Genomic DNA, 19,997 nt, shown 5'->3' on the forward strand with positions numbered 1-19,997 from the left:
TCTGTCATATAGGCTACATAATATTATAATGAGAAAATTATAATTGTGTGCTTGTGAAAAGAAGTGCACTTTAGCATAAAACAGAGTACTTATTATGGAAATACGCTTTATAATAATGTACTTAAGGGATAGTTCACCCAAAAATTAAAATCTGATGTTTATCTGCTTACCCCCAGGGCATTCAAGATGTAGGTGACTTTGTTTCTTCAGTAGAACACAAATGATGATTTTTAACTCCAACCGTTGCCGTCTGTCAGTCTTATAATGCATGTCAATGGTAACAAAATCTATAAGAGTCAAAAAAACATTCACAGACAAATCCAAATTAAACCCTGCGGCTCGTGACAACACATTGATGTCCTAAGACACGAAACGATCAGTTTGTGAGAGAAACCGAACAATATTTATATCATTTTTTACCTCTAAAACACCACTATGTCCAACTGCATTGCGTTGGAGTTAAAAATCATCATTTGTGTTCTACTGAAGAAACAAAGTCACCTACATCTTGGATGCCCTGGGGGTAAGCAGATAAACATTTTCATTTTTGGGTGAACTACCCCTTTAAGTGTGAACTGAACGTAATGTTTTCTGACACGTCACTGCATGTTAACTGCAGTTAAATGAAAATGTATTATAGTGCACTCTTTAAAGTGTACTTAAGTGTGTAAACAGTCATGAAAGTGTCTCTCTTTAAGTGCACTTAAGTGACCTTTTATTTCATTATATTATATTATAAAGTATGGCTTTTTGAAAATATACTATTAAGATTTGAAGTACACTACAGTACAAGTGCACATTCAATACAATTAAGAGCACTTTTTCACAAGGGATCAAAGGCCCTTGTTTTTGGATTTTCAGTGCTAATTTTGTGGGGGAATCTGCAGAATTCTACATAAAGCGCAATCAAATTAGCCACTTCCTTTTTCAGAGTTCCTGCGGGCACAGATTGTGTTTCAGCCTAGTAACAGGGCTAAAATTTTATCACTGCACCCCTAGGATACTGTATATCCAACCCAAGAACACCTCGATCGCCTCTTTCTTTTCCTCTACCATCATCATCATCATCATCATCATTACTGTGACTGCTGTCTGTTGTCCATCACTCACTATTTCAAATGCTCCTCTCAGTCTCATTTCTCCATCTCCATTATGTTTTCACCACACACCAGACGTGTATTTATGTGCATTCCAGTCAGAGACTGACCCAGATTTCTGTCCTGACGAGTAATTTCTCATTCTAGTGGGAATGAGAAACTCTGGAGAGAAAAAGTACCCGCTGACTCTCATTTACAGGTGCCACTCCATCTTGCCCTGGTGACACATGGGCTTTTGAGCAGCTACAAAACTCTTAGCGCTCCCCCATCCTTCAGATGACAGTAATTGACAGATAGCACTTCTTTCCTACCAGAAAGATTAATTTCATAGGACAATAACTTTCTATTCCCAGAGGTTACAGAACTATGGAACTATAGAATTATGTCCACTGCTGATTGCCACTCACCAGTGTGGAAGCATCAGTCTATTCCAGTCTATTCTAGTTTTTTATGTTAAAATACTTTCTCCTATTCAAGTTTAGGGCTGGAATAAACTGCGTTACTTTTGCTCCAGTGCCATAAGTCAGAGCCAGCCTGCAGGTTTTGTACACTCGCAATTGACGGATTTCACAGAAAATCTCGTTGTATATGATGGCCAAAGATTATTTTAGCTTCAGACTATGGCCCCGTTTACACTTGTGTGTTTTAAAACGCATAAGTTTTGCTACGGTTAAGGCCTTTGCACACTGAGTCCGAAATTTTCGCATGCGTTTTTTCGTATTCATGTTCCTAAAAATTCGTCACGCACAGAGACCTTGCACACCGAGTCCGATGCGTATTAATGAATCCGTTGTGAAAAAATTCGCAAAACAATACAAAATGGAGTCTTCAAGCTGTGAGCATGATTTAGTTGTCCTCTCTCTTCTTAAAAAGAGAAAAAGAAAGAGGAAATATTGGGTCCATCCAATCCCGAGATTGCGTAGAGAGGAAGGAGAGTTCCACCTCATCAAGGAGCTGCGGGATTATCCCGAGCGCTTCAAAGTTTACTTCAAGATGTAAGTGGCTCAGTTTGATGCCTTGCTAGCGATACTGGCGCAATCTGTCTTTATATTTTATTTTACTTGTGTGTAAGCAATGCTTCTATATGCTCCTTCTGGTTTACCCAGATCATCTTCTTCGCTTTTGTTTCTGTACTATTTCAGAAGATGCGTAACGGCGCCCCCTGCCATATAACAGTGAAAACATGGATTGCCAGAAAAACACGTCAATTGCGGGGAAAGAGTTAATTTATTAGTATTTTCTGAGTGAAAATTGTTTTTCAGTGTAGTGCAGAAATTGAACACTAACTTTAAATCTACACAAAAAATAGTAAAAGTCTAGTAAGAACACTCTCTTTAGATACGAGAACATCTCATGAGTTATTATTGTATGTTTACACTTCTGAGGAAATCCCAAAAGCTTTGTTTAATCCACAATAAGAACACGTTGCCTTCAAAGACGTGACACACACACAAGCACAAACACACAAACCAGCGCAGGTGCACATATTTCAGACAGGGATCTCACCGGTCACACGGGTTTCACCTCCCAACGGCTGCCGTCATCCCTAGTGTCCTCTGCTGTCGTCTCTGTGAGCCCTATCACTTTAAACAGCCCCTGCCCTGCCGACAGAGAGCCCGGACCCCTGGGAATGAGTGGGAGGGGCCGGCCATTAGGCAGCATTTAGACATGGACCATCACTATGGAAGCAGGAGCTGCTCATGTCTGCATTCAGTCCAATCACACATAGACCATATCAGCATGACAAATCTCCACCATGAGACCCAGAAGATAGAAAGATCCAGGATCTTAAAGGGGACCTATCATGCCCCTTTTACAAGATGTAATATGAGTCTCTGGTGTCCCCAGAATGTGTCTGTGAAGTTTCAGCTCAAAATACCCCACAGATCATTTATTATAGCTTGTCAAATTTGCCCCTATTTGGCTGTGAGCAAAAACACACCGTTTTTGTTTGTGTCCCTTCAAATGCAAATGAGCTGCTGCCCCCGGCCCCCTTTCCAGAAGAGGGCGGAGCTTTAACAGCTCATGCTTCGGTTGCTCAACAACAACAAAGCTGGAGAATCTCACGCAGCCAAAATGAGGATTGTCAGTAACGGTGTTCAGCCTTACATTGTTCAAACCGGAGTCGACACTGATGGAGAGACTCAGGAAGAAGTTACAACTTTTAGAATGAAACTGGACGTTTCTGAACGGTTAGTGGATAAATTTATGTAGTTGCTGTGGAGTTGATTCAGCTCATTGACTAGCATGTGCTGACATTTTGTGCAAATCCAGTGTTGAATTGACCCTCGTTTGTGAAGCAGTCCGGCGTAAAATGACTGCATGGCAACAACACTCTACTACAACAACTCTTTCTCTTCTCTAAAGCAGCCCAACATGGCCTCGCCCCCTTTGTTGTGTGTTCTTGGGGGCGGGGTTTATGTAAATTTTGGGGTTTGTGATGTCACTAACCCAGGAAGAAGCTCATTGTAGTCCCTACTAGCCATTTGTTGTAGTCCTTAAACAGAGATTTCTGTACAAGAAAATATCTCTCTTTGCATTGAACTTTGAGCGTCGTAACTTTGCAGATGTTGTTTATGCTCAAACAGCAACATTACACACTAACTAAAGTTAAAAAAGTTGAAATCATAATCAAACACCCCTTTAATAATGATACAGTAAACTCATGCAACAAAAGCTCAGTGTTAAAAGAGTGTTCTGGGTTCAAAACAAGTTAATATCTACTGGCAGCATCTGTGACATGTTGGCAATTACTCAAGAAAATCTTTCTGACAGGTTTGTCAACAAATAAAAAAGAAGTGCATTTATAATGAGAGTCTATTGTATGCTTGCTGTCAACAAATTGCAACAATTTATTAATTTATTTACTTTTACAATCTGAAGTTCAAGCTGAAATTGATGTCTGTTTAGACATAAACAGATTATTTCAATATTTTCACTACATATAAATAGGCTATATAAATAATTCTCACTCTTTCTCACCACCATCCCCCAAAACTCTCTCTCACACACACTCACCCACACACACACACACACACACACACACACACACACACACACACACACACACACACAGCTTAGATCACAAAAGCACTGAATAATGGCAGTACAGCAGAACACCAGCACAACATGAGATGAAAACAATAGATCTGTGTGAAACAGCATCAAATAATGATCTGCAGACAATAATGAAGCGCACGTCTGATGCCCACCACACCCACTCTCCCCGCTGGCACTGATCACGGCGGTGCCAGCCTGGCAGAATCACTGCCAACCCCGTCTCTGCTGATCGCTCACAGCGGGACAAACTGCGACTGATTATTGCCGTTTACACAAACTCCTGCCTGTGAACTTTTCTGACAGAAAACATGTGAAAGACCCCTGCTAGCACAGATGACTAATAATCAGCTTGATTTAAAAAGACTTAGAAAAAGCCCTGCATTCCTTCATCATTAAACAGTTACTGATCTAACATTGTTCAAGGACAGAATAATCATAAATGGGATCTCAACTGTTTCTCCAACACAGCAATGAGGTTAAACAGAGAGCAGATAGAGATTATCCTACTTCTCCGAATGTTTCCAATGAAAAAGACCCCTGGGATCAAACATGTGTGAGTTTCAAAAGAGATCTCGATAGAATCTCAAACTGTGCTCAGATTTGCCGGGATGCCAACATCAACAGCCACATCTCAATATGAACTCAATTCTCATCGAATTACTCCATGACCAAGTGATCTGAGCTTTGCTATCCACCATATTCTTACTGTATGTCTCATGTGTGTCTTATATTTATGAAACATAGCTGAGAACACGATCAAGTCTCCTACACTGAAAAAATCTGGTGTCAAATCAGTTTTCACTCAGAGCTTGCTAGTAAATTTAACAATTAACACAATGAATCTGAAGTCGAAAGACTGAAATGGTATTTTCTAGTAAATCTTTCTTTTATTTTCACCTTTTACAGTAGGAGCAATACATCCACAAACATAAGAGAGAAAACACTGGTCTCCTAAAAATGACAACATCTAACTTAACTGGTTTTAAATCAAACACATCACTGAATCAAACTAAACACATGCACTCATACCAACAAAACTAATATTTATGGGTTAAATCAGGTTAAAATACATAGTAAAATACACCATTTCAATCTTCTTCAAAATTTAATGTGTAGTTCAATGTGTTACTTGCCATTCCTCTATCATTATTTGTAAAACGTACAAGCAATTTCTGAGTGAAAAATGTTTCAGAGTAAATCCTACACTTTTTTGTAGCTCTTTAAAGTAACAATTGCAGGTTGCAGATTTTTACAGTCTGTCAAAGTTTCCCATCATCACCCACTCACCACTCGATCAACGAATCTCGCTGGCACAGGTGTGAAACACTCATCCGGAGCGCTGAATCCAGTCCGACTCTCTGAAAGAAAGCCTAAAGCATGAGTTTCTCCGCTCTAGAGTGGATTTGTGTCTGTCTGGCAGGCAGAGCTCAGAGTGGAGTCAGCAGCAGTGCCGGCGCACGTGCCCTCAGCTCGTCCAACCACAGGCTGTTCCCCCTCACAGAGTCCAGACGGGAAGGAGAAGCAGGCACGGAGCTCCACGCTGAGGTCAAGCCGGGCCGGCGGACCGCGTCAGGAGCTGAAGTCAGCCGCTTGAGCTTTAGAAGCTCTTTGTTTCCTCTCAGAGAGGAGTGTGCAAACCTTTGCTGTCTCTATCTCTCTCTCGCACACATTTCCTCCCGTCTGTCCTCCTCCCCCCAAACCTCAGCTCTCTCTCTCTCCGTTACCCCTCCCCTCCTCTCCTCTCCTCCCGGGTCGACACAGAGCCCAGCCAGCCTGACGGATTAGAAAACGCTCCAACCCCCACCGTCCATCACACACTCACACAGATAAAGGCTCTTCAGAGGATCTTTACAGCACCTTCAGATCAGCAGCCTATCAAGAGTCTTCTTATTTTTGCATAGAGAGCTATATGGATTAAACAAGATCTTAAACAAGTTCTAAGACTAAAGCAATAGTCATGAAAACCTAACTTTCATACATGAGAAACAAAAGTCTGACAAACTTGTTTTGTAGAATTTTCAAGCTGCTCTTCACCGTATAATGAATGTGAATGTGTTTGAATGCTGTCAAGCTCCAAAAATGAGAAAAAGCACCATAAAACAGTTCTTTTACTTGACTGTTTTGATATTGTATTCTGTGATATTATTCATAATTTTGGTAACATTTTGCAGAAAGGTTCATTTCTTAATTTAGTTATTATGAGCCTTCAATGATTGACAACTTTTTACAACAATTATCCACACTGTAAACCCCAACGCTCAAAATAATTTGGTTTGAGTATGACAAACTTAAATTAAACTAATTGGTTCAGTCAAATTAACTTTTATGAGTATTTAGCACTTTCTTTTTCATAATACATCAACTAATGTTCGTTTTCAACTTTAACTGTTTTGACATACAATACATGTTTGTTGTTAATTTTTTCTTTTCCTTCAATATTTTTAGTATTGTTTTTTTATGTAAATTGGATTGAGAAGTTGCCTTTGAAGGTGACATATAAAAATAGCAATTATTACTATTATTATTGTTCACTGAAAATCTGCACCTCGACATATTCACATTGTCAAGACATGCAACAAATAATGGCTTCATCATCACTGATTTGCCATATTTGAATATATGTGAATGCAAATGAGATTAACAGATGCAAGACTTTCAGCACAAAATGACTTGCCATGAGTATCACATGATTCTTTTTTGTCATTTTTGGAACGTGACAACATCTTCAGATTTATTATATGGACAAAAACGGAACATTCTTTAAAACCTCCATTTGTGTTCCATGGAATAACGGAATTGAGGAGTAAATGATGACAGAATTCTCATTTTTTGGGGTCAATTATCCATTTAGAGCAGCAGAACATAGATTTAAAAAAAAAAAAAAAAAAAAAGAACTAGCGAATAAAATGTTCTTTGATGAGATTAGAAAGGTTCTACGATGCTTCCTGTCAGGCTGTAAAGCATTTTTTGTTCTAACCGAATCCATTATTTACATATAAACAAGCACACACTGAGATACATAACAAACCTTCACATACATGACACACCTGCCCTGTCAAAAAGCATCCAGGACACAGGAGCTGCATTCATACGCTTCTCATCCAGTGTTGGTGAGGAATCCAGAGCCGAGGAGACTATTGACCCTTCACTGACACGCTGACATTGTGTGATCTTGTTAGGGAGAGAAAGAGAGCAGTGTTCTCATATCTGTTTTAGTGCGACCACCACCCAACGCAGCAGAATACCAGACATGCTGGAAACACAGCTAAATGTGACAAGTCACATGTTTTGTCAAAGAAAACATCGCAAGAAGCTCAAGATGCTGTTCATTCAGTTCTATTACACATTTGACTAAATGGACATGAAAATTCAAGCTAACATTTGTGCTGGATTCAGCATGAAATCTTATTTTTGAGATGTTTCTAGACGAGTCAGAGAGCAAGAACCCTTTGAGATGTTCTGTGTGGCCAAACATGATCATTAAGTCTTAAGTCTGTAAACACACAATGTAAGATTTCCATCTAATCTTCTCAGTCAAAGTGTGAAACACAAGTGCTAGATCCTCTCTAAAGCAGGAGCACTGTTTAATTACACACACACACACACACACACACACACACACACACACACACAAATACACGCCCTGAAGCATAAACACAGTGTAGGCGCCACCGGTTAATCAGATTTAACAAGCTTTAGCAAGAAGAATCAAGCCATACATGGGATCTGCAGATGGTGTATCATATGGATCATTATTCATAAACCCTTATAATGCATCTTATAATCAATTGAATGTTCTTGTAAATAACTGCAACCATAAAAGTTTGAGTCAATCATTACAAAAATTTGGCCGACGTTGACAAGCTGGGAAAATGTATGCGGTTTCATAAGATATTAGAGCTGCATGATTTTGGATAAATTAAGAATCACAATTTTTTTGGTTAAAATAGAGATCCCGATTCTCCCACGATTCTGAACAGACAACTAAACAAAATAACATGTAATTTACTACAGATTCTGACAAAATGTTAATTGCTGCAGTTTATTTAAAATGTAATTAATCTGAATTATTTAAAAAATTGGATTGAATGTGATTCAATGACTCACTTATAAAGACTTCACTTGTTTAATTGCTGGATGAATCAGCGTTTTTGAACAAATCTCTTGAATGAATGATTCAACGACTCATTCATAAAGACTTCACTTGCTTCATTACTAGATAAATCAGCGTTTTTGAACTAATGTCTTGAATGAATGATTCAATGACTCACTCATAAAGACTTCACTTGTTTCATTACTGGATGAATCAGCGTTTTTGAATGAATCTCTTAAATGAATGAATCCACAACTCATAAAGACTTCACTTGTTTCATTACTGGATGAATCAGTGTTTTTGAATGAATCTCTTGAATGAATCAACAACTCACTCATTAAGACTTCACTTTTTTCATTATTAGATGAATCAGCATTTTTTTTTTAAATCTCTTGAATGAATGATTCAATAACTCACTCATAAAGACTTCACTTGCTTCATTACTAGATAAATCAGCGTTTTTGAACTAATGTCTTGAATGAATGATTCAATGACTCACTCATAAAGACTTCACTTGTTTCATTACTGGATGAATCAGCGTTTTTGAATGAATCTCTTAAATGAATGAATCAACAACTCATAAAGACTTCACTTGTTTCATTACTGGATGAATCAGTGTTTTTGAACGAATCTCTTGAATGAATCAACAACTCACTCATTAAGACTTCACTTTTTTCATTATTAGATGAATCAGCATTTTTTTTTTAAATCTCTTGAATGAATGATTCAACAACTCACTCATAAAGACTTCACTTGTTTCATTACTGGATGAATCAACATTTTTGAACGAATCCCTTGAATGAATGATTCAATGACTCTCTCATAAAGACTTCACTTGTTTCATTACTAGATGAATCATCGTTTTTGAACAAATCTCTTGAATGAATGATTCGCCGACTCACTCATAAAGACTTCACTTGTTTAATTACTAGATAAATCAGCATTTTTGAACGAATCTCTTAAATAAATGAATCAATGACGAATATATTTCACTTGTCACCACCTACTGGTGTAATGATGTAACTGATCCAATCAATATTTGAAGATTGAAGTTTCATGCAAAAGGTGATTCAGTCTATTTTGATCACTACCGTAGACATCAGTGTTTATATCCGAACTATGAACTTTTGTCCCAATCCTTCTGTGATATTTTGAATTGTAACACACAAATAATGATATTGTGTGTCTCTGGGTCAGCGGCAGCACCAACGCAGATCTGAATGTTTGCTGTGATTGTACTTGTACATTTAGGAATAAGATCACATGGGTGTTTGAATCGAGATTGCGATCTTTTAACGATTAATTGTTCAGTTCTATAAGATATTATTTCATGATTGCAAAGAGTTGTGATGTCTGAATTGCGAATAAATGACTCTTATGAACATGTTCTTTCACAGATCAATCACAAGATTCACAAAACAGTCCACCAGAATAATTTGTGTTCTGGAGCGGACTATTCTGGAACTGAACCACCTAACCGGAAGCCATTCTTCCTTTGTGTCTGATTCAAAATGAGTCTTAAATCACATTATTTGCCGACTGATTGTTCACATGACAACGTACATATATGTAAACATACATATACACATACACTACCTTTCAAAAGCTTCAAAACAGTTGCTAAAAGGTGAACAATTTACAATGTATTATGAAGACCTTCATGCAATGAGATAAACAAAAAGAGAACATGTACGTGAGACAGGTGACAGTACCAAACACAGATGACGTGTCTGATTATAATGTCACTCCAGTGAAAACAGGAACGAGTTTGAGTCCTGAGGGAAGATAGAGGGACCATCAGCCGCTTTAATGAATAGCTGAACATCAATTAGGCAACATTAGAGCCGAAATACACAAAGGAGGGTGAGAGGAGGAATTCACAGAAAAGGAAGCCAATGGTTTAGATAAAGAGAAGGAAAAGAGCGGGAATAGACCTTCTCACCCAGGATCATTTATCCTCAGCGCTTCACGACACGTCTGCACCCTTTGACTCTATCCTCGGAGACATCGACATTTACAAGACGTGCCGCAGAGATGCAATCAGCAATACAAATGTGTCGTCTCTCATGCGCGACAGACACACGCTTCTGTGAATAAGACACTGATTATGCTCTGCATATGAATTCCAGCTATTCCAGATGGATTCCCTCACGGAGAAAATCTGTAAAATATGCAAATTGGGGAAGGCAAAATAAAATAAATTTTGGGGGGTGAGAGATAGGAAGGTAAGAACACGAGAGAGGAGAAAACAGCCGAAAGGAAGGAGAGATGGAGAGGGATTTAGTCAGACAGGGATTGAAAGATGAAAAGAGGGAAAGAAAGGGGGGAAGAGGGAGGCAGGAAGAGAGGGAGTGCTTTCACCCCCCACCTCTCATTAACTTCCTCTCTGTCTTTCTCTCGTTTGCTACAGGAGTAATTAGGGCGTTTACACTGAAGGGGAGACGGGGCTGCTGGGATTGCTGTCACACTGGGGAACACGGAAGAAGAGCAACACACACACGCACACACACACCCATCGGCTGCTTTTCAATAACAAAAAACAGACATTTTAAAAACATTTTTAAAATTGTGGGTGATAATGACTTGCTCTTTGCAGAATGCCAAATCCAGATCTGCTGCCAGAGCCAAACGATTATAAACAGTCTTTTGCAACATAAGCTCATTGGAAAAATGTGCCTCTCACCTACATATTTGCACACAATAGTGCCGATAAAGCACCAACAACTTTTCACACATGATTACAGGGGCAGATTATCAAATTACAAAGACTTATGAAGACATTTTTACCATAGTGTATGATTTATAATCTAATAAGTTTTTGACGTTTGCATCACATAACCAGCTTCATATGGCTTTTCTGAAACAGTAAACTCGCTCAGCAGCTCACCTGGTACAGCACTGCACTTGAGATGTGAAGCGCTTGGGTACGAGTCCCGTGAAACACGTCATGGTAAAAGAGCTCAAAGACATAGTTGCTTCATCAAATTAGCTTTATCTCAAGTAATTTTAAGTTGTTCAAGCACAATAAGATGCAAAAAGAACTCAATTCAGTACTTGCATGCTGTCTGACCAACCCAATCTCACGGGAATTCGTACATATCTGACGAGGAGGCTACTCGTAAAATACGTAAGATTTAGCAAAAATCGTATGAGTGAGCTCATACGAATTTGTACGATTTCTGCATAATCTTACATATTTTACAAATTGCCCAATTGTCCAATCACTGGGTTAAACAATCCAATCGCTGTGTTAAACAACCCAATCGCTAGGTTAAAACATCCCAATCGCTGGGTTTAAACAGTCCAATCGCTGGGTTAAAACATCCCAATCGCTGGGTTAAAACAGTCCAATCGCTGGGTTAATTCCTATAAATTCTTACGAATGACCTACCCCTAACCCCGCCCCTAAACCTACTCGTCAACCAAATCGTACGAATTCATATGAATTAGCCACCTCGTAAAATATGTCTGAATTGGTTGTGAGACAGTGTTGGTCTCACAGACGGCTTTCTGTGTGCACACACCCAAAACACGAGTACAGAAAATGGCCTGTCACACAGTATGTGACAGATTGAGTACTTTTTTGCAACTTGTTGCTCATAAAACGGTCAAGTACACATAAAGATATCAAATCTTGCCAAGCATAAGATTTTGGTTATATCGTCGACCCCTAATTATTATAAAATCTTTGTTTTAATTTTGACACACACATACACTCTGCAACAGTTAGCATCTGGCTAGGTTATCTGTGTGTTTGGGTCTTCTCTTTCAGACAGGAAATAAGGTTGGGCTTAAAAATGTAACTCAATCATGAAGCAGTAAGTAAACCGCAGCGATTTGACAGGTCGTGTCAATCATGAGTGAAGGTGGCATAGCAGCCGCAGTAGACGAGTGTTAGCATGTGTTAATATGCAAGATGAGTGCTTTGTATTGTTGTCGTTGTGTGTGTGTCGTATTTTACCGGTCACAAAGGCATTAAACCCTAAAACTGAAAATAAATGGACCAAGCGGCTGTATGAAGGTGAATTATCATATGAATGGGCTCTTTTGCTCTGTCTGAATGGGTGATTAGGGTGGGACTCTCTGGTACGTTTGCAGCCCAGCACTGACATTAAACACCAAACATCTCCAGAGGACGCCATACAAATCCATTTAATAGCTGTGGACACACACACTGTGTCAAGCCTACATGAAACATACAGACCATGTGACACTGCACTGGTACAGGATGTAGCATTTAGTACATACTTGCCATCCAATACTATATTATCTTCACTGTGATTCATGTTTGAACTTATAAAAGAGAAGTGCACTTAATTGTAGTGAATGTGCACTAGTAGTGTACTTCAAATCTTAGAAGTATATTTTAAAAGAGTGAGTGATATGTACAGGATGAGAACACAGGTGTGTATGACTGATTCCACAGAACACACACACAAACACACACACACACAGCTGCTCTGCTGTGTGACAGGCTGGCCTCACCAGGTTTGGGGCAGGAAGACCACCGGCCTAAACCACACTACCATCTGTCTGAATAACACACACAGGAACTGATCACACGAGACACATTTACACACACACACAGTTACAAAATGAAATTTAAAATGAGATGTAGACAATGTCTAAACACACACACACACACACACACACACACACACACACACACACACACACACACAGACAGCACAAACTTGTTGTTTCTCAAGCTGGGAATATTGTTTAAGCACATACACTACTGTTTAAAAGTATGAGGTCGTGACAGATTTTGAAACGAGTCTCTGCTGCTCACCAAGGCTGTGTTTGGAAGATGGGAGTGTGTTCAGGAAACCAGTTTGAAAACAGTCGTTATTTTTGAAATCCTGTTTTTTTGATGCTCTAGAAGCACAGAAACGACACATTTCAGCTTTAAAACGAGGGTCAGTTGGTGGATGTGACCTGCTATGACCTCAGCGTCTGCCTCAGTGGGAATATGATCCACAAACACACTCACAAACCCTCAACCCTCATCATCTGTCCCTCTCTCTGTTCCACACCGCTGCTTCCGCTCCCAAATTCCTAAAAACAAATCACTCTTTAATGTGTCTGCAATGCAGTGGAGGTCAGAGGAAACACTGTATGAGTGTGTGTGTGTGTGTGTGTGTGGCTGAAGAGGACAATGGAGACACTGAGCTATGACTGTGCAGGAAGAACTGATTCATCCCTCTGCCAAATTACACTGAGAGAGATAAAGTAAGACACATTTTAGTAGCTGCAGCTTTTATCATATGTTCTGTTCCAAAACCTCATGGATTTCCTACCTTACAGCTCCCAACACGAGGGTTGTTCCTAAAGCTACAGTAGGCATCTTAATCATGCCGCGTCGTTCGGCAGCAGCACGTGTGTCCTGTGAGGAGAACATGAGCTCATGATGCAGCGCTTTTAACAACAGACTCTGAAGACACAGATGCCCTTCCTGAAATATAAAGACAGCGGATTAAACAACCGGATTAAACAACCCAATGGCTGGGTTAAACAACCCAATGGCTGGGTTAAAACAACCCAATCGCTGGGTTAAACAACCCAATGGCTGGGTTAAAACAACCCAATGGCTGGGTTAAAACAACCCAATGGCTGAGTTAAAACAATCCAATCGCTGGGTTAAAACAATCCAATCGCTGGGTTAAACAACCCAATCGCTGGGTTAAACAACCCAATCGCTGGGTTAAACAACCCAATGGCTGGGTTAAAACAGTCCAATCGCTGGGTTTGTCTATTTTCAAACCAACTTGGGTTGTTTTTAACCCAGCATTATTTAGAGTGCAAGACAGCACTCAAAGTAAGAGAAAAGTTTAAAAGAAATATATTTTAATTAATATGTAACAATGGAAATAAAAATGGACTAAACTCAGAGGTGGGTAGAGTATCCAAAAACTGTACTCAAGTAAAAGTACAAGTACTTATAGAAATATTTACTCAAAGTAAAAGTTAAAGTAATAATCTTAATAGTTACTTGAGTAAGAGTAAAAAAAGTATCCAATGAAAAAACTACTAGCTAGCTACTAGTTACTTTGTAACTATATATATATATATATATATATATATATATATATACAACAATACAATAGCATGTTATTTAGATAGATATTTAAATTATCATAATTAGATATCTCTTTGCAACAAACACAGAAGAGACAAGCATTATTTCTGTTATATGTAGCCCAAATATCATTGCATGTCCTTTGCTTTGTATAATACTAACGTATACAGCTACATTTGAAAGAAGAAAGAGAAAAAACGCTTTACATGTGCTCGCACTCATAACTGCTGAACATCTGAACACAAACAATGATCAAATACACATTGATATTTCAGCAGGCGCGTGTAAACTGGTTAACTGACGCACAGGTCACCGGCGCCGCCACTGCGCTAGGCTACCCACAAATTACCGCGGGACGGCGGGTGTTCATTTCATAATCTCTGAACAATGGTAGCTTATTTAATGTGTAAATTAAGATATATGTCCATAAAAACAGTAAAGAAATGCTACATACTTTGTTATCGCGGCATAAAGTAACGAGAGGAAAGTCGCCCAACGTAGCTTAGTAAAAGTACAGATTTTTCATTACAAGTGTACTCAAGTTAAAATAAAAGTACCCACATTTAAATCTACTCTAAAAAGTAAAAATTTTCCAAAAAACTACTCAAGTAAATGTAACAAAGTAAATGTACTTCGTTACTACCAACCTCTGACTAAACTGGGTATGTGTGTGTTTTGTACAGAGCCCCGACATTTTCTTTTTTTGCAAGAAGTTTTGGATAATACAAAACAGACTTCTATGTGTGCACAAAAAAGTGCCTGTGCACACAGGAAATACATGTTTATGTATGTCAAGTTTCTCATAGGGAAATTCTAGTGTCACTTCTATCGTTTTGCTAATGTTGAACTATATTGGAATCAATTGTGAATCGGGTTTTCACATGTGCACAAGTTGTGTGCTGTGCAGAGCAGTTTCTCATGTAGAGCGTCCCAAATCAGTCACTCATGAGGATGCTGCCTCAGACAGCAGGTTTAGCTTCTGTAACAGAGACATAATGAAACACTCCCCAGACACAAAGAGCAGATATGAACATCTCTCTCTGCATTACTCCTCCTCTATCCTGCTGGATGGAGGGAGACGAGACAGATCCTCCAGCAGATGGGACGTCTCTCCTCTACACCTCTCCTCCGGCTACTGAGTGCTATCAATAATTCAGACGCTCATGAAGTCCCTCAACGGCTATCATAGTAAGAGTGACGATACATAAGCAAAGGCCTGTTCAGAAGTGCACACGTCAGAGTCACGGTCTTTAACAGAAGAGAACACATCTCTCGTCTTTATGTCACATTTTTCACAGAAATATTAAGCAGCACAACTGTTTTCAGCACTGATAATAATCATAAATGTTTCTTGAGCATCAAATCATCATTTTAGAATGATTTCTGAAGGATCATGTGACACTGAAGACTGGAGTAATGATGCTGAAAATTCAGCTTTGATCACAGGAATAAATTACATTTTACAACATATTCACAAGGAAAACAGCTATTTTACAGTGTAATAATATTTCACAATATTACTGTTTTTACTGTATTTTTTAAATTAATGTAAGGTCAAGTAGAGGTCATTACACATTGTGATACATTAACAGTGCAGTGTTATCTAGTTATATTCTGCACATTTTGGCAAATGTATGAGTCATCCAGAGATTTCAAGCATACAAAACATCTGCTCTCTTCTTAGTACACATACTGTATACTATTTAGTGTGCCATTTCAAACTGCCCTGTTTACAGCCAAGACATTTCTGTTAACAATTAGTACGGAGTCAAGTTACCAAGTGATACTAAGTGTGTGTGTGTGTGTGTGTGTGTGGTAGCAGCTCATTAAGGGCTGATGCATCTTGTCACACAGCTGTTTCATAAACCTTGATACCCTGCTGAGACAGACCAGTCTCTGCTGCTAATGACTCAACACACACACACCTAAAAACCGCTATCAAACACATGCTCGTGTGGGAGGTCTGCCTCTGTGTGTCCGAAAATCAAAGCATGTGTCTGCCACCGGCGTCTTCTGATGGAGCATTTGAAAGCCTAAGCCATCATCTCCCCTAAAAGAGTCAGCCACACAGCATTTGTACAACATCACCTTCAGCCACACCACAAAACCTTGTAGAGTTAATAAGATCTTCAGTAGGTGGCAGCAGAGAGCCACAGAGCCCAGGACACCACGCCTCACCCTGCTGCTCTCTCCCTCGCTCTCCTTCTCCACTCTTTGTGTTTGTGCTGTGATTCACTCATTCACAAACACACCTGAATGAGCCAAAACAGGGTCTCTAGTTCACCTGAAACAGCCTGTAGTTAACAGAATAAGACTGATTGAACTTTCGTCTGAGGCAGAGGACACTATTATTACAGAGCCATGATAATAATGACACAGATATTGACTTTATAAACAGTTAACACTGTGATATGCAGGTACCCTTATATTCACACTTATGCATCTAATCACAGCAGAAGACAACACAGGTCATGTGTAGGTGTGTACTTGGGTTAGGATGCTCGACTAGTTCTTTAGGTTTAACTTTTAAGAGAGCTTTAACACTTTACAAAAGCACTTTTCATAAGGAGAGTTCAAAGTGAAAACGGCACATTAACATGTGATATGTATATCCTGAGCGACCAAATTTTAATCCATTTGTAAATACCTTGTGAAAAAGAAGTATACTTTGGCATGCTTTTAAAAATAGTACTTATTACTAGGGGTATGACGAGACAGCTCACAAGACGAGACATGAGATTGAGTTCCCGAGAATGAGACAAGATTTTTACACAATATTTTTAAGAAATCCTCAATGATGAAATACATAGTCTGCAGGTGCATCTGACATGTTTTAACTAATCATCTTGTAATGAATGTTATTTCAGTTCTACTTTCTGAGTATGAGTTATCATATGCAGTAAAAGACAACAATACTCAAGCACAAACTCAACTGACTGGCTTTTCTCCTGTATGATCTCATGAGTCTCTTCAGACCTTACTGTACACGAATTATGAGCTTCTACAACTTTTGACCTTCTAACTGAACTCCTTTCCACAAATTGATCATAGAAATACAAATAGTATAAATATAAATGAATAACACAGTTTTCTCTTAGTCTTATTGAGTGCAAACAATAAGCACAACCATAATCAAAGCACTCTCTCAATATTCAAAGTGCAAACAGAGATCAAATTTTTCTTCAATCATGATACAGAGATGATTACAACTACTCAGCCCAGCCTAAGATAGCTTTCATATTGGGAGATATTTACATGCATCAGGTTGCCGCTTTCAAAATGTGGGGTATTGAAATCGTGTTTGAATGCGCGCTCGCGTTTTACTTTCGCTTTCAATTTCACAATCGCGCGTACTCTGTGAACAGGGAGTGGCGGTGCTGAGCACGAATTATACAAGATAAGACATTTGTCAGACGCTTTTAGGCTCTGTTGTGCAACGAATCCTCTGCCATGGTCTTGTTAGTCGTCTCATCACTTCTCGTCACCTGACCAGTAAACACTGATTCCTGCTGCACTACGTACGCCACTGCTGCTTGTGTTGAATGAGCTGGATGGGACTGAAGCGACCATTATCCAACTGAATTAAATGGTTTTTATTTCTATAGAAAGCAAAATGACAGTGGAGGCATAATATAAACGTAGCGGTGGCATATTCTATCCTAATTTCACCCTCACACTCCGTCATGGCAATATCATGAGGCAGCTTTTCACCTCAACGAGAAATCTCTTCACATTTTAATCTCGCGAAATCTCGTGGCATAAGATATTGTCACACCCATCTACTTATTATGGAAATAAAATACTTTGATTTCAGACACAGTTACTTGCAATTAAATGAAAATTTATTCTAGTTTAAATTTACATTAATTGCAGTCAGCTGAACTTTAGTGAACTTTAGTAGGACTTAAATACATCTTTATATGTAATTTCATAATTACTTCTGTTGTCTTTGAAATATGGTTATGGTATAAGTTACAGCTGAATGTACTGAAAAACATTTATGATAAACTAAAATATACTTAAATGTCATTTCTATTGAAACTTAAATATAATATGTATTTATGTATATGTATTTGGATATATTTGTAATTACACATTTGTAACAATGATGCAATTTAGTATATTTTAAATATATTAACCTTAAATGTAATATTGAATAACAATATTGAATAACATGCTTTAGTATCAGAATAAGTGTACTTCTTTAAAGCACGACAAAAGATTATTAAAACATGATATTAAAAATGCACTTTAAAGTAAAACTTTTAATTTTACATTATTACATTATTTAAGTACACTTAAGTGGCCTTTTATTTCATTAATATTATATTATCAGAAGATTTTTACTATATACCTTTAAGATATACTTTTAAGATTTGAAGTATACTGTAAGTGCACATTCAATACAATTAAGTGCACTTCTTTTTTTATAAGGCAAGCTCTCTGGAGTTCCTGTGCAATCTTTTTAGCTTTTATATTCAGACAAAAAAAACAAAAAACAACCAGACTGTTACAGTCCACTCAAATCAATGATTGTTGATTTTATTCAGCATTTTGGAAATGAGCTGTCATTAGTCAGAGCATAACATTCTTGTTGCAAACTGTTCACAGGTCAAAGAAAAGGCAAGTAAAAGCTAACATACCATGAATACTTCCTTGCGTCGGGTACAGAGAGTACAAGTTTATTGACCGTAACCATGTTCTAGTTCAACACCTACGTCTCAGAAATAGCAGCTGTCACTTTAGGAACACAGAGAGTGAAAGAAGGAAAGTACAGAGGTATACACGTGTTTGTGTGCTGTCAAAGTCACAATCAAAGTCAGTTTATAGTGTCTCTCTTCTAATGTTTCCTACCAAACACACTGTCTTCAGAAGCCACAATGCAAACAGAGCAAGAAAGCGTAGCTCTTCAGGTGCGGTCAGCGAATCTTCACAGGCCAAAACCAGTCATTTCAAAGAGGAATCCACAAGAATGGGAATTTCACGTGAGGATTTGTGAAAGATTTACCCATAAAGATTTTGAAGTTAGCCATGTGAATTTGCTGCGCTGACCAACAGAAATCTGCATGAAAATGTGACTTTTTGACTGACAATTTTTGATGTAAAAATCATACTAATATTATAATTGCACTCCAGGAAACACTACAACATAAACACAAACACACTGACAAATCTCAGTGGCGCTAGAGCAGTTTGAGAGTAAGGTAGAGATCCTGAGCTCACACAGATCCGGCCCTTCAGAGGTGTGACATCACTCTGGGCTGGGAATGGAATGTGAAGGTCACTCCACTCCATTGGACAAGAGCATAAAACAAGATCTGACTGAGGAACCACTCAAGTGTGTGACGTCAGCAGATGGAGATAACCTTCAGAAAGCCTCAACAAACCCAACACCATAATACATACACCATAGTCACCGACCTGACACTATACAACTATTCAACACAACTTCAACATTTGATAACTGAAAAGTCACACATTCACATTTTCTCAAGAAAACCAGAGCACTCGCTCAAGCGTAACGTGTGACTGCAGAGGGCTCTTCGGGGAGAAGAGTTTCATGGCTGCACAGAGTTCACGTCTCTCTCTGTACTCACTCCACTTCCTCCAGCTGTTCTCTGACATGACAATTGACTTTGACTCTTGAAGTTCTGAGGGGAAAAACAGG

The 19,997-nt window shown here is 38.7% G+C and overlaps 1 protein-coding gene across 10 annotated transcripts in view; it reads right to left on the bottom strand.

Moving 5' to 3' along the window:
• Positions 1-19,997, bottom strand: part of dip2a (disco-interacting protein 2 homolog A) — a 152,176-nt gene that overhangs the window by 68,319 nt on the left and 63,860 nt on the right. For 2 of the 10 annotated variants that reach the window (XM_051906675.1, XM_051906674.1), the window contains exon 1: positions 5,445-5,777. The exons of the other annotated variants lie outside the window; for them this stretch is intronic. The gene's annotated coding sequence lies outside the window, so the exon portion shown is untranslated. Of the gene's footprint in view, positions 1-5,444; positions 5,778-19,997 lie in introns of those variants that run through there. 10 annotated transcript variants of the gene reach the window in all.

The sequence above is a fragment of the Ctenopharyngodon idella genome, chromosome 9, assembly GCF_019924925.1.
Source record: "Ctenopharyngodon idella isolate HZGC_01 chromosome 9, HZGC01, whole genome shotgun sequence".
Classification (NCBI taxonomy): Eukaryota; Metazoa; Chordata; class Actinopteri; order Cypriniformes; family Xenocyprididae; genus Ctenopharyngodon; species Ctenopharyngodon idella.